This window comes from Notolepis coatsorum, assembly GCF_963971535.1.
Source record: "Notolepis coatsorum genome assembly, chromosome: 6".
Taxonomy (NCBI): domain Eukaryota; kingdom Metazoa; phylum Chordata; class Actinopteri; order Aulopiformes; family Paralepididae; genus Notolepis; species Notolepis coatsorum.
In genome coordinates this window covers 175,129,156-175,145,293 of record NC_140170.1, presented here as the reverse complement: position 1 = coordinate 175,145,293, position 16,138 = coordinate 175,129,156, and positions in this window count along the sequence as shown.

Sequence of the window (16,138 nt, the reverse complement as noted above, 5' to 3'; positions counted from 1 at the left end):
AGATAAAGGTCACACCTAATGTGACCAAATTAGTACTGTATGGTAAATAGCCCAAAAGGTCAAAGGGTATTCACACCCCCCCTCGTGAGACAAGACCCAACACCGCGACCACACGGACGGGGGCCACCAGCAGAACCCCTCTGTGCTCAGCGGGGGACCACACGGACGTGGGCCACCGACGGGCCCCCTCTGTCTCTGTCCCATCACGTCGCCACAACCCAGGGGGGGGGGGGCTGCCAGCCCCCACTGGAGACCGCCCACAGGAGACGCCTGATTGGATCAACTGTAATAGTGAACTGAATTCTATTATTGGCTAGAAATTATAGTATATAGGAGGGCCCTAAATGATAATTCGAGAGCTCTCAGACGAGACACCAACCAGGGGGTCTGGGGGCTCCACCGACTCCTCCCGACCAGAGAAACTACTGCTTTTTGATGTAAGTAAGCCGGATGGAACCCGCATTGTTTGGTTAGACTAGAATGTAACTTAGCTTAGAAACCAGGCTTACTTATATGCAAAAAAGGGCTTACAGTATTTTCAATGTATGTTCAGATTATGTTACCGACTGTTTTATGTACATTATTGAGGTTGGAGATGCAAACCTGATTGTGATATTTCTGTACAACAGACAGCTCTGTTAATGTTCTCTGATCATCTTTTGTATGTAAAAGTCAACCTTTTATTCACCCTTGGCCCTGACTCAAATAAATCAGTTGAGTTGAAATACAGTTCTGGTTTGTCTGGCGTGCACGTTTTATTCCTCATCTGCTAAGTCAGAAGAGGAGACCAACGATTCTACAAGTATGAATCTTTCCTCCTCCTTCCAGATAGTCAATCTCATTGTGTTGTGCTACAATAACCTCAAATTATTGTAGAAAGTCTGTGGGAATTTACCACACTACCGAAAGACGTGCTACAAATGGATAATGATGTGCTGGTCGACTGCTCACACAGAACCCTGGGGCCGAAGAGATCAGACGGGAAGCCCCGTGCTATTGTGGCTAAACTTCACTACTACCAAGACTGTGTCGAGATACTGAGCCAAGCGAGAGCCCAAGCCCCATTACGGATCAACTACAGTAACCATTGCGATCTTCCCAGACTATGCCACAAGCGTCGCCAAAGCTACAGGGTAGAGCTGCGTTTACGGAGGTGAGGAAGCTACTACGCGGCCGTGAGGACACCCGGTACGGCATTCTGTTCCCGGCCCGATTCCGCATCACGTAGGCTACAATGGAGAAGATAAAGAATTCATCGATGCAGGTGAAGCGATGGGCTATGTCAGAAGGAACATTGTCCATGCAACAGAAGGTACCGGGTAGGCTACCCTCGGTGCACACAGTACTGGCACTCTAAAAAATTATTAAATAAAAACAACTTGTCGAGATACTGTTTGGTCAGCACATCACTATAAACTTTTTCGATTGGAAAGAGGAGATATTCGGATATTTATATATTATCTAGGCCGTGCAGATGTTGTGAATAATGTGTCATCTTAACCTCAGTGGGATACTACTTGCTTAAATGTCACTGTAAAATCTGCTATTTAACAATCTAAGTGTAAGGATCCAACTACCCAGTTTTAAGAATTTACCACTGGTTATTAAGCTAAGAAACTCACTCAACATCCGGCAAGTCTCTGATCCTATATAAACAGACCACATAGAAGGAAGAGATATATCATGTGTACGTACTACTTATGATATACAGGTGATGTGAACAATGTATCATCCTAACTTCAGCAGGATACTATGTGTATAGACATCACTGTAACGTCTACTGTATCATAATCTGTGTGTGACAGCACCTGCCTAGCACTGAGAATCCACCACTGGATATCATATATTAAGCTAAGTAATTCACTTACCATCCAGCAAGTCTCTGATTTTACTCAAGTAGAATTCAAAATAGAAGGCTTATAGAGAGAGATGTCAGGCAAAAATTATCCCCACAACGAAGCTAATAACTAACGTGTAACTTACCAAACACATACAGTACTACCAACAAATCACCATGTTATCCTTAAAATATCCATCCATTTCAGGGCTATGACACACGCGCATGCACACCCGCGCACATAGGCACACACCTACAACATAGACACATACACGATGACACACACACTCTCTGACACACACACATACACAGCCACATGGGCACCTGTGCACACACACATACGCACATAATATACAACAGCCGGTTGCACCTAAACGTGCACAAGAATCGATTCAGGTCCTATCGTTTAGAGGGAGAGGATATTTAGGTATAATACATATCTTCTGCCCCCTAAAACACACCTACGCCCCTCCCAATCAGTTTTATATTTTTTTACCCAGGCGTTTATCTCTCTCTCTAAAAGACACAGGCTGGCCATGTCCATTTTCAGTGCCACGATGCACTCACACGCACACGCACATCCCCAGGCACACACACGCACGCATCGACACACAGGCACGGAGATACACATATACTGTACATGCACAGTCGCACACACACACACAGACATTTAGGCATGTACACACACGCTCACACCTACGCTTACACACACGCTCACACACCTACTGGATACATTATCTAGACATATTTGAGCACTACTACAAATTCTATTTGATAATCATAGTCAGCATTACTGACAAAGTAGCACGCTATCCTTTTAATGCTCATTCAAGTGCTTGTGAGAATGGGTTTTAAGCAGAGCCCAATCGCTGAACACAGGAGAGGAGAGAATGGAGCGTTTCAGGTTGTTTAATAGTATTCCCAAGTAGGCAAGAGTTACATCCAGAAATGTACAACAGATATGAATTGAGAATGTTCTTGGGGTAAAGGGAGCAGATGAACTCCAGTGCTACTGCGGACGGAAGACACGGGTCCGTGTCGAGAGAGGGAGCAGGAACTCCTTGGTAAGCTCCAGGCGGGTCCAGACAGGGGCACGCTGGCACGGAGGTCCTAGGTAATGATACTAACACCACCACGACTTCTGGTCAGCGTCGTCCGGTAGAAGTAGGGTCTTCATCAACAGGGGCTGGGATACAGCTGTGAGGAGTGAGGTGCCTGACAGCGTGCGAATCAGGGGATGAGGTGCAGCTGAGTTGAGTGACAGGGGGTGAAGGGGTGCTGATCATATATGGGCGTGAGGCTTCCGTGGTGGATGGAAGGGAGGATGAAGAGGAGTGAGGAGGGCGTGTGGTGAATGTGAGGGGGGAATGAGGAGGAGTGAAGAACGTTCTTGCTGTGATTATGACAGGGCTACGAATCTCACACACACACGTAGACACATACGCACATGCACAGACACACATTGTCATATATATATAGAGACATGCACGCTTACACAGGCGCACAGGCATAGACTCACATACACACACTTACACACTCATACACTTACACCCCGGCTATGTCCAATACATTCACACACATAGGCACACACGCACCCCACTATCAATGACGATTCAAAATCCACAGACAACCTTAAAATTAATGCATGCTTTCAAACTTTCTACATCTCAGACTCGCAGGTGAGCCCCTCCACACTGGACGATTTTTATAAAACCCTTCATGTCCCTACAGTCGACCCAGAGATGGCCTGGAGGAGGACCTTACGGTTACGGAGATTGCGTCAGCAATTAGATCTATGCAAAGTGGCAAATCTCCGGGACCAGACGGCTACCCTACAGACTTTTACAAAAGATTCTCAGTCCAGCTCTCCCCGCTGCTACTGTCCGTCTTTGATGAATCATTCTCAACAAACTCCCTTCCTCCAACCATGCGCCAAGCAGTTATTTCCTTAATCCTTAAAAAAGACAAGAATGCGTCTCGTTCCGTCCAATTTCCCTTCTCAGCGCCGATGTCAAGGTCCTCGCTAAAGTTCTGGCTCGTCGCTTGGAGGGGGTTCTCCCCTCCATCATCTCACCAGACCAAACAGGCTTTATCAAGAACCGGTACTCTTTCTTTAAAGGGGAACTATCTTATAAATGGCCTTTTTTTAGTGTTTAGCATTGTTTCCTAGCTATGTGAACTTATATTAATATGATCTATGTCTCTAATTCTCATATTGGCGCATTCTTCCAATTCTCCTCTCACAATATTCACCCTCACTGAACTGAGTCATCTGAAAATGTGATGATTTGTGATGTCAGAGAGACACCGCTGCATGATAATGTGGCTGTGTGGCATCAGGTACATGATGAGCTGCACACAGTGGTTGGAGCCCAGGCTCAAAACGGCTCGAGATCTTGAGGTAGAAAAATGCTGTTTTTGAGGACTTGATTAGAAATACAAAACAATAAAAAAAAAAAATGAAAAAAATTACAGAGGTGTTCCATAGACTCACAGGAATTGTGTAAAAGTGCCAAATAGTGAAAGAAATAGTAAAATAGTTCCCCTTTAACATCAGATGCCTCCTAAATATCCTCTATAGCCCCTCTCCACCCGGAACACCTGAGGTGGTTCTTTCTCTCGATGCTGAAAAGGCGTTCGATCGGGTGGAGTGGAGCTATCTTTTTCACGCGCTGGAGAGGTTTGGATTTGGCCCTAAGCTCATAGCTTGGACCAAAATTCTATATACATCTCCAATGGCTGCTGTTCGCACCAACAACAATCTATCCACTTACTTTGAACTCCATATGGGCACGAGACAGGGATGTCCCTTATCTCCACTCCTTTTTGCGATTGCAATGGAGCCACTGGCACTGGCTCTGAGTAGGGCTGATCCCTTTTAGTCAAATAGTCAACTAATCGATCGAAAGGAGCCGTAGTCGACTGCCAACCTCTTAGTTGAATGCAAAAAAAATTGAAAAAAATATTGAATTTTATTTATTTATTTTTTATTTATTTAGTTTTTTTTTATCATTCTTTCCAAAAGAAAATAGGCCTAGAAGCATGGCTAACGCTAATGGCATGCATACCAGAGGCTAACTGGCTAAGAAAACAGGCACAGAGGCACTGAAAGAGGATTTCACCCATCTTCCCTTCCCAGCCTTCCCAGAGACAGTCGCATTTCTCTCCTCTCCCCAGGCTCCTCAAGGCCGTTCCTACCGCCGCCTCTACTGCCTCCATGAAGCCCGACGCTGCTATGCTCTGTGCTTCATGCCGGTTGCCGGACTATACTCAAATCAACTCGAAATGGATCTAATCAGTGGATTGCATATTTTCGTCAAGAAGCAGAATAAGGCTAACCCTCTCTGCCTCTTGGGACATCATAATCGGGCTACCAACTTGAAGACGCGGTCATTTTTGGATTATCGAAGCTTTTGGACTGTAATAAGAAGATTTTGGATCTGTTTACCGCGCACAGGACCAACCAAAATGAACTGATTAAGACACTTGTGCATTCAGTCATTTGGACGGAGTTGTTAAAACTCACTCCACTCAAATCAATAGAGTTATATTTCACTCTACTCAAATCAAATTTAAAGTTGCCAGTGAGTCAGCTAAAACAAATTCCTGGACCAAGGTCGAACCAGGGAGCTGCTGGAGTCGAAGGCCCTCTGGGAGATAAGAGTGGCAAGCGGCCCCCCCACCCCCAATCCCATACCCAATCCCCCCTCGCGCGTGTACGCCCGGCACCTATCCCACGTGTTGGTGATGGCAGCTGATTAGTACGCATGCTGGAGGGGGGGAGCCAAAGAAGACTATCTCATCACCAAAGTCCTATCCCCCAGCTGACGGCATTGTAGTCAGAGTCATAATCCCCGCCCCTTCCGGTGCTGCAACGGTGGTTTCTGGACAATCTCTCCTCCCTCCCTCCCGCCTGGCGCAACGACACCCCGGTGTTGCTGCAGCCGACAATCGCATACGGTGTCTCAGACATACTGTAGTCGACATGTGTCAACAAATGTAGATGCCTGTTTGAATTTATGTTGTGCCGTTGTTACTGTAAAAATATAACGATTGTGATATGATGATTGTTTAATGAGACGATGAGCTGTATGTGTATGTCACTTGAATTTCCCCGTGAGGGGTCAATAAAAGTTATCATTTCGGCCAATCAAAGTCGACTATCCAAATCCTTAGTCGGGGACAGCCCTAGCTCTGAGGCAGAACACCGATATCAAAGGGATCATGCATGCAGGTTCGGAGCATAAAGTCTCGCTTTACGAGGACGATATGTTGTTATATATATCACAACCCCAAACGAGCCTTCCTCAGTCCCTACTGGCAGACTTCGGCAAAATATCTGGCTACAAAATCAACATTAAAAAAAAAATCCTTCTCCCTTAAGGAACTATCGCTAGCTGCACCAATCGTAAGAAACCACATGTTTATCCCCTCAATGATGGATAAGGCCTTTGACAGTTGGGTTGGAAGGGGAGTGATTACACTGTCTGACCTCTATATAGACGATAACTTTGCCTCCTTTGAACAGCTGGTACAGAAATACGAAATTCCTAGGTCACACTTCTATAAATATCTGCAGCTCCGGAGCTTTGTAACCTCAAGCTCAGACTGCTACCCATTGTGTCCTCCTGCCTCTCTCTTAGGCCATGGTTACACTTACAATGTTTCATTTTCTAATTATTTCGTTTGCATGTCCAAGTTAAAGGGCAATGCCGTTTTGGCAGGAAAACGCGTTTTCCTAGCGGCAACGCTCAAAGGGTGTTTTCGTTTTGAAAACTCCTCGACAACAGTGCCATGTAATTTGCGCGATCCAGATACGGAGCCGCTCATGCCCAACGCCCATGCGCAGTAGACACCGATGCCAAATTCTCCCCTGGCTGGACCTCGACTCTGTCCATTAGTACAAACATCAGAACCATTTCTGGGAGTCACTTGCAATATCGCGCTATAATTAATATAATTTGCTGTCTCCCGACACCAACCGGCCATATGGGGAGGCTATACAGGATATCAGCTGCGTCCTCCTCAGATTGCTTATTCATGTGCTTTATAACGGAGCAGATGGATAACCATTTGACTCCATCCTCCCAGACACCGTCAGAGATTGATTTTGTACTTGCTCGATGCTAACTATATACATGGAAAACGCCAATCACATTAGCATGTAGCTAACAACATCAGAGATATTTTTGTGAGACTAAACTCTCCGCTCTTGGTGGTAAATTGTGTTGATGTTGGTTTTGTTTCATCAACAAATGAGGCAGAACACACAGTGAATGTATCCGTTTTTGTTTATTGCACTTTTATTGCACTTTGTTTCTTGCTGAAAAATAAATGCTATGTTGCTAAATGGCTCATGCGAGGTATTTAAAGATGGTGGCTTTCTGATTTTGAGCAGGAAGTGTAGTGACGCGTTCAACCTTTCTGATTGGTTGAAAATGGCCTTCATGTTTGAACTACATCGCCACCTACTGCTTTGGCATTGTACTACATGTATATACATCACTCGGTGCTCACGAGACAAACGGTGTCTAACTTGCCTGCCAATACACAGCGTTCTGAAAAGCGAAATTAAACTAAATAGTTTTGGCTATAATATAACCGCAGCCTTAGATTCAATCTTGAACTGTAAACTGATCCAGAAACAAGCTATAAGCAGAATCTACAATTACTTAATAGAAGCAACTTGACACCTCTAAATCTCCTTAGGGGCAGATGGGAGGCAGACTTAGATGAGCCAATCACAGAAGACACATGGAACAGAATAATACAGGGGATTTTCTCTTCCTCCATCTGCCTTAAGCATGCTGTAATCCAATTTAAACTTGTACACCGGCTGCATTGGTCTAAAGACAGGCTCTCTAAAATATATCCCGACATAGATCATCTATGCGACCGCTGCAGACAGGCTCCAGCCACTCTGCTCCACATGTTCTGGACGTGTCCAAAGTTACACGCCTTTTGGCAAGCCATCTTTGACACCTTCTCTAAGATATTTGGAAAGATAGTAGAGCCATCTCCATATATTGCAATATTCGGAGTGGCCCCAACGGACATCCACTTTAGATGGTGGGAATCTAGAATGTTGGCCTTCTGTTCACTCTTGGCCAGAAGACTAATACTGTTCAAATGGAAAGACCCAAGTCCACCTGTGTACGGCCACTGGATGAGAGAAGTCATGTATCATATTAAACTGGAGAAGATCAGGTATACTGTCAGAAGTTGTACCGAAAAATTCCACAATATTTGGGATCCTTTCCTGGCTTTCTTTGAGGATATGGAAGCGGATAATGTGACAGGCGATTTGACTGGCCCTCCTCGTTTCTTCGTTTCTCAGTTTCTCAGCTTCTTACTCTTCTGTGTTCTTATTTTTTCTCTTTCTCTATCTGCAGAATACAAGAGATGCATATATATTCACTACTGTGTGGTGATTTAAAAGGAAAAACAATGATTAAGAAATGCTTTAAGATATTTATGAATGATTTTGTCTGGTATAGGGGTGGGGGGAGGGGCGGGAGGGAGGGCTTTATTTAACTTTTTCTTTTCTTTTGGCCCATGTGGGCCCAACTGTAAAAATTGAATCTTCAAATAAAAAAACATTGATAAAAAAATAAAGTTGGTAGGGGTCACAGCCCAAAGGTTCTCCTCCCAGGTTGGAGGTGTCAGGGGGGGGGGGGGGGGTCGGGGGGCAGGCAATGGCACTGCGGAGGCAGGGGAAGGCTTAACCCTGTCAGCTATGCTGGTGGCTATACTAGTGGCAAAATGACGGAGGTTAGTACTAATTTCCCTTAGTGGCGTCACGGTTACGTGAGCCCTTTGCACAATGCGAAAACACATAGAAATACTACACCTAGTACCACGCCCCAACACAGTGGCCACTCTTGATACACTGCAAACCAAGAGCCTACGAGGGCTAGGCTAACGTTAGCCTACAACTTTTTATATAGAACATACGAGGCAAAACATGACTTGGTTCAGTGGGCTGTCTATGGTTAGGGGAAGCCACCAACACGAGGATGTAAATGGTAAATGGTAAACTCTAGTGGGTGGTCTTGCACGTCCGCGCTACCAATGGGGGAACAAAGGGAAACACGAGAGGGAAACTAAAACGACCTGCCTGGCAGTACTTGCCTAACGTTAAAAACAACAAAGGGAATGAGGAAGAGGAAGGTACAAACAATGGAGAGACAAGACTAGACTAAAAAGGGGGATGAGCGGAATGAATGTAAGTGGATACGGACCACTACACCTTACTTGTGACCCGGCACGGTCTAGGTCGGATTGTGCCGGCAGAGAAGATTCTTCAGAAAAGCCGAAAATGTTGCACGATTCAGAAATAGGTCGAAATGGAGATATTGGAATTTTTTTAGTGCTTTGAAATGTTCTCTTATCTGTTTCCTTATTTGCAAAACTTAATACGACTTGTAAATGTGTTAATTATTGTTAGATTGTCCGATAGTATTTATTCCGACGCAGTAGAAGGAACTACATTTGTGTCGGAGGGGTGTGGTTAAATACTCAGAGGGGTGTGGTTAAATACTCAGAGGGGTGTGGTTAAATACTCAGAGGGGTGTGGTTAAATACTCAGAGGGGTGTGGTTAAATACTCAGAGGGGTGTGGTTAAATACTCAGAGGGGTGTGGTTAAATACTCAGAGGGGTGTGGTTAAATACTCAGAGGGGTGTGGTTAAATACTCAGAGGGGTGTGGTTAAATACTCAGAGGGGTGTGGTTAAATACTCAGAGGGGTGTGTGGTTAAATACTCAGAGGGGTGTGGTTAAATACTCAGAGGGGTGTGGTTAAATACTCAGAGGGGTGTGGTTAAATACTCAGAGGGGTGTGGTTAAATACTCAGAGGGGTGTGGTTAAATACTCAGAGGGGGTGTGGTTAAATACTCAGAGGGGTGTGGTTAAATACTCAGAGGGGGTGTGGTTAAATACTCAGAGGGGTGTGGTTAAATACTCAGAGGGGTGTGGTTAAATACTCAGAGGGGTGTGGTTAAATACTCAGAGGGGTGTGGTTAAATACTCAGAGGGGGTGTGGTTAAATACTCAGAGGGGTGTGGTTAAATACTCAGAGGGGTGTGGTTAAATACTCAGAGGGGTGTGGTTAAATACTCAGGCCTCCAGTGTTGGAGACGGAGGGAGATGTGCAGAAATTACAGCTAATTTCCATTCCGAGACAACGGACCCAGTAGGCTACTTTGTTGGCGATGTGAAACATTAATATCAGAACCGTTTGTGTTCAATTGTATCTAGGGATGCTCGATATTGGCTTTTTTACCGATACCGATATACCGATATTGTCCAACTCTTAATTTCCGATACCGATATCAACCGATATCAACCGATACCGATATATGCAGGGTTTCTCCCTCCAAAAAAACCGGAATCATTACATATCTCTTGTTGTGGAATTAACACAACATTATGCATACTTTTGACAATAAATTAAATCAGAATTTGTTCTTACTTGCTTGCCTGGGTAAATAAAGGTTATAGAAATGTAAAAAAAATAAAAAAAAATAAAAAATTTGAAAACCGATATTTTCCGATATCACATTTTAATGCCGATATCGGCCGATAATATCGGACATCCCTAATTGTATCTGAATCTCTCCGTAGTATAAAAGCCTGGCTGGCTTTAGATTAAGTCCAGTGCGTGAGTCAGACCGGATCTCCTCTCTGGTAAACAAGAATACCCTGAAGACTCTGGCAGGAGCACTCATTCAAGGGTACTATGACTATGCGTGCACCTCATGGTACCAAAGCACCTCAAAGGCGCTAAAAACAAGATTACAAACATCACAAACTGGTCAGACTACTGCTTGACCTGACTCCTAGAACCCACCTCACCCCTGCCCACTTTGACTACCTAGGATGGCTTAGAGTAGACAAACAGAGTTCAGCAACTTGCAATGGGCCTGGTCTACAAGATACACTACACCACACAGGTACCCATGTACATGTCGAAATACTTCCCAAAGGTCAGTGAATACCACGCCCACAACACCAGAGGGAGTTCCACAAATCATTCGGCACAAACAAGGGACTAAACACATTTCGCAATTATGCCACAACAATATGGAACGCCCTACTCACAGCCGTAAAAAGATGTGAATACCTACCCACATTCAAAACCGCTCTTAAAGAGCACCTATACGGGAGGCTGCAATTCGAAACTGGCCACCGTAAATGTCCAACCCCCCCCCCCCCCCCCCACCCCCTCCTAATAGACAGTCTCCTCCCCACATATATTCTCCGTATATTTTTTCTCCCCCCCCCCCACCCCCTCCTAATGTACAGTCTCCTCCCCATCATATGTATATATTCTCTGTTAGGATCTATGGGTAACAGTACTGTATATTTGCATATCGTATATGTCACAAATGTAACAGTACTATATACCTGTATGTCATGTATGTCCCTATGCCACAAATGTCATGATGTCATGTATGTTGTGTATGTCATAAATGTCACTATGAATTGAAAATGGGGGACCCTGATGTAAACAAGACAAACGTCTTTCTCTGGTCTGCATCCCCTTAACAATTGTGTGTATTGAGCCGTACTGTATTGTACCCATTCTGCAATCTGTTAAATAAAGTTTTCATTCATTCATTCATTCATTCATTCATTCATTCATTCATTCATTCATTCATTCATTCATTCATTCATTCACACTGAATGGCGCATAACGGAGTCTCTCTCTCTCTCTCTCTCTCTCTCTCTCTCTCTCTCTCTCTCTCTCTCTCTCTCTCTCTCTCTCTCTCTCTCTCTCTACCTGTTTTAAAATATTGAAACCATTCTGTCTGTTTGTACCTGTTTTAATAGATTTTAAACCATTCTGTCTCAGTTTGTACCTGTTTTAATAGATTTTAAACTATTCTGTCTCAGTTTGTACCTGTTTTAATAGATTTTAAATAGGGATGTCCGATATTATCGGCCGACCGATATTATCGGCCGATATCGGCAGTAAAATGTGATATCGGAAAATATCGTTATCGGTTTAAAAAAAGAAAAAAACAATAACAATATTTGTTATATATATATCCAGTGAAATTATTAGTTACCTGAAATTATTCAGTTTTTGGGGGGGGGGAAACCCTGCATATATCGGTATCGGTTGATATCGGTATCGGAAATTAAGAGTTGGACAATATCGGAATATCGGTATCGGTAAAAAAGCCAATATCGAGCATCCCTAATTTTAAACCATTCTGTCTCCGTTTGTACCTGTTTTAATATATTCTAAACCATTCTGTCTCTGTTTGTACCTATTTTAATAGATTTTAAACCATTCTGTCTCTGTTTGTACCTGTTTTAATAGATTTTAAACTATTCTGTCTCAGTTTGTACCTGTTTTAATAGATTTTAAACCATTCTGTCTCAGTTTGTACCTGTTTTAATAGATTTTAAACCATCCTGTCTCTGTTCATACTTGTTTTAATAGATTTAAAACCATTCTGTCTCTGTTTGTACCTGTTTTGATACATTTGAAAACATTCTGTCTCTGTTTGTACCTGTTTTAATACATTTTCTACATATATATATTTTTTTTAACCTTTATTTACCCAGGGTAGGTTCGCTGAGCACGGATGCTCTTTTTCAGCTACGCCCTGCTTCACATTCACACAGTTCCATTCACACCTGGGAGCTGCCCAGTACAACCACAGTCTGACACCGTTGGCCACTGAGCAACTCCACTGGAGCAGTTGGGGGTTAAGTGCCTTGCTCAAGGTTATGGGAGAGAGTTATTAATTCACTTCCCCAGCCCCGATTTTTCCTGCCGGTCCAGGGGATCGAACCGGCGACCTTCCGGTCACAAACCCGCTTCTCTAACCTTTAGGCCACCGCTGCCCCCCCCCACATTTAAAACCATTCTGTTTGTTTTCAACAGCTCAATCGCACACTAAGAGCTGCTGATCTAAACACAGAGAGATATGATGAAGATGGAGATGATGGTGAGGAAGAATATGTTATTACTGAATTGGACATAAAGGAAATAAGGAAATAATCTAACAAAAGAGAAAGATGAAGAGAGAGAGAGAGAGAGAGAGAGAGAGAGAGAGAGAGAGAGAGAGAGAGAGAGAGAGAGAGAGAGAGAGAGAGAGAGAGAGAGGGGGGGGAGACAGAGAGAGAGAAAGAGAGAGAGAAGTGGGGGGAGAGAGAGAGACAGAGAGAGGGGGAGAGAGAGAGACAGAGAGAGGGGGGGAGAGACAGAGAGAGAAAGAGAGAGAGAAAGAGAGAGAGCCTGACACACAGGGTCATAATAACATACTCGGACCTGCTGTGCACACAAGCGCTTATAACACTACTGTTCTGAAGGATCAGATTAAACCGAATATATATATTTATTTATATATATATATTTAATTGTATTTGTATATCCCCTGATATCCCCTGTATATTCCTTGTACAATATGCATTGAATATCCCTTCTAGTCTACTGAACATCCCATAATAGTCTCCATTCTACCATTGGACGAGACCTTGGTGCCAGGTCGCCATACCCCTCAGACCAAGTTCAATCGTACCGCTCAACATGTATGGACAAGTCCTAGTTCCGCGTAGGAATATGTCTACCGCACCACTAATGGTACTATTTATTCATAGTGCGTATATATACTGCGCTATTAAAGTAGAGCTTTCCTTTTAGTCCAGTTCCTTACCCTCCAACAGAGTGACAGATGCAAAAGCCTCCCCGCGAACCACGTGTGGGCAGTAAGGCCAATTCGGCCCAGTATCGGCATTGAGACATCGTGTATATTAATATTTGAATAGTCATATTTGGCACTATATCGTCGAGTTGGACGTATTCTATTAAGTTAATAATAGTCTATTCATATATAGTGCCTCGTGCGGTAAGAGTTCTATAGTAATCAGCACCCCCATCGTTTCGGGCATCAGCTGGACGCTTATCCAGGGTGGTTGACCCCACGTGAAGCTGCACCCGAGGAGCTCCAGGCCAAAGAGCGAGTGGACCTGTATATTGGATTATTCTACCGACGACGGCTAGCCTTCCCCGGCTTGGATTATGCTTTGAGTACTTTGATTATTCTATGGATAAAGGCCAACACTGCGGTGTGTTGGAAATACCCCCCCCGGAGAGGACGACAGGTGAGACGGCGCTCTGCACAGTGAGGTCGCCTCACGTCTCTCCGTCGTGGACCGGAGGACGCCGGCCACAGAGGGTCCAACTGCATTCATCTGTGGATCGAGGATCGTTGGGCACCGTGTCGCACAACTGTGGACTCTCCCAAGATACCCTCGGCCAGACGGGATCCAGCCAGTGACTCTCTAACCCCCCCCCCCCCCCCCCTCCAGCTGTCCTACAAGCAGTCGGAACCTTCCCCTAGTGTATCCAGCTATATAATCATTCAAGTATCATCGCTATTGTTCCCTAAATAGTCCAGGTTGTATATTTGCTTCCTGCGCAATCAGAGATTGGACATTCGATATTGATCTACCTACGAATACTCATTTGCCATAAAAGTGCATACTATTTCAAATCATAAATGTAATTAAGTGATCGTTGTACATACCTTTAGCTATGTATTAAAACTCAAACTTTCGATTTGGTACATTTGTGTTGGATCCGTTTATCAGGTGGGAGTGTTCAACATATTCATACCTAGTACTGGGTGGCCAGAGTCTAAAGTACAAGAGGTAGTGGTAGTAAGTATCATATCTAACCATACAGTCAGGGAATTGTACCCCTCAGTTACAATTGGTCCTTCGAGCCGGAGGGTAATCAGTGTAATATTAATATAGTGTTATTAATATTAAAATGGCCTATGATGAACACTCCACGAAACGATCCTCCTAACCAACAACGCCCGCGGCGCAAACGACAGCTCCCTCAGTACCTAGAGGCTTACGCTGTCAGTCAACAACCTAGTCTTCTACCAACAGTAAACGCGGTAAAACTAGAAAGTAAAATTATGTCTAACCCTAACGACCAGGCTACCCCGACCATAGAGGCCCCTATGGGTTCTAATGTAACTGACCAAGCTCACGGTGGGGACCAGGGGGAACCAGACATGACTTTACACCCCGCCAATACCGAAGAAGTAGTCCCCGACGAGTCCCGGGAGGAAGACAACACTACCGAGAGAGAACTCGGCACGGAAGAAGATGAGGAGAGCACCGTGGAGATAGAGCTCCAAGACTCCGCACGGAGTACCCCAAGGGACGGCTCCCCTATACAACCGTCTTCTCCCAGCGAGGCAGAGAGGACACTACAGCAGGCATTCCTCGTCAGCCTGAAAGCCTCTACTGAACGCGATAGACTCCAGGGTGAACGCGATCGATTGCAGATACAGCAACGGAGCGAAGAAGAGCACATACGCCTGGAAATAAGACGCATTCAGATGGAAGAGAATATGGCAAGAGACCGGGCCGACGCCCAGCGCGCCGCCACCGGTGCCCAGAGAGAATCGGATCTCACCAAGCGCGAAGCCGAGCGCGACAGAGCACAAGCGCAACTAATAGAACAGCTGATCAGAAGGACAACACCCCCTCCCTCCACCAGAGGCTCCAGGAACTCGTCTAGACATCACTCCAGGGCGGCATCCCCTAGCCGAGTAAGCGACCCTGAACTTGACCAACAGACGAGGTCTATACCCCCCGCAGACCCCCTTCCCCAACCGGTCCAAGCGAGACCCAGCCACCGGGAAGGAGCAGCATACACTGCGGAGAGGCTAAATCAGAGACTACAAGCCCTGGATGACCTAACGGAAGACGAAGAGGAAGAGGAGGAGAACCACGCCCGACGACAGCACAGTACTCTACCGGACCAGGAGGTCCAGTACAGCCCAGGCTATACCCCCGCGGAGCTGCGCTACAGACCCCCGACGCTATTCACGGGTGAGCACGACGCACGACCCGCACCGAGGAACAGCACCTGGACCAGCGGGCCATGGTACACAGCCGGTACCAGCCCACGCCAAGGAGCAGGAGGAGACTCGCCTAGGAGGCCTCTCCCCCAACGCTCGCCGATGTATCAACAATCCGCGCCATACATTGGCACACCTATGGTACCAGACTTCACCCAGGAGAACCGGGCCCAGTATACGGAGCTCCGCATGTGTCTGGAGACAATGTTGGTGGATGTCATTGATGAACGCCATAAATACGCGATACTACTGAAGCATTTAAAGGTACCCCGCGCGCACAACATAGCGCTCGCCTACGCCACTTCCACGACCCCATACACCGCAGCGCTGGTAGCGTTGGACCAGAGATATGGACGTATATGGGATTACGTGATCCAGGAGATCAGGCACATCGACCGCCTACC